The following is an 861-nucleotide window of genomic DNA, read 5'->3' on the forward strand; positions in this document are numbered from 1 at the left end:
GGAGAAGGAGGAGGAGCAGGAGCAGGAGTAGGAGCAGGAGGAGGAAAATAAATAGAAGAAAATAAATAATGCAAAAAAGAAAAAAATTATATAAAGCAAAAATATTCACAAAGAAACTAAATACGGCAAAAAACTACTCAGAAATAAATAGAAGAAAAAAATAAAGCAGAAAATAAATAACTATATAAAAAATTACTCAAAAATAAATAGAAGAAAATAAATAATGCAGAAAATATAAAAATTATAAAAAAGGTTGGGGCGCTGCCCTGTGGGCCTGCCAGACCTTGGGTGTGCAAATACATGCCTAGTAGGGCCAGCAGGCTCACAGGGCAGCGCGCCCTAGTTAGGCACAGAAGCCTACTAAATAGAGGAGTTCGAAAGGGCTGCCGCGGCTGGGTTTATAAACCAGTGCGGCTGCACTTCGCTCGGCGAGGTGGGACTAAACATAGCGCACTGCGGTGGCAGCGCACGGCCATTAGTACCGGTTGGTGGCTCCAACCGGTACTAATGTGTTGCCCTTTAGTACTGGTTGGAGCCACCAACCGGTACTAAAGGCACTCATTTCCCGCCGCTTGGGCTGGCCAAAATTGGCCTTTAGTACCGGTTGGTGGCTTCAACCGGTATTAAAGGCTCCCCCTATATATACTACACTTACGAAAAATCAGTTATCGTCGCCACTTCCTGTTCCACTTCTCGCGCGAGTCCTCTCGATATATCGTCTCCGGCGACGATGACGCCGCCGCGCCGTCACCCTCGCCGCCCCCGCCGCCCGTTGTCGTCGTCGCCACGCGCCCCCGCCGCCCGTCATCGTCGCCGCCGCCGCCGCCCGTCGTCGTCGCCGCCCCCGCCGCGCCCGTCTCT

The sequence above is a fragment of the Triticum aestivum genome, chromosome 4A, assembly GCF_018294505.1.
Source record: "Triticum aestivum cultivar Chinese Spring chromosome 4A, IWGSC CS RefSeq v2.1, whole genome shotgun sequence".
Taxonomy (NCBI): domain Eukaryota; kingdom Viridiplantae; phylum Streptophyta; class Magnoliopsida; order Poales; family Poaceae; genus Triticum; species Triticum aestivum.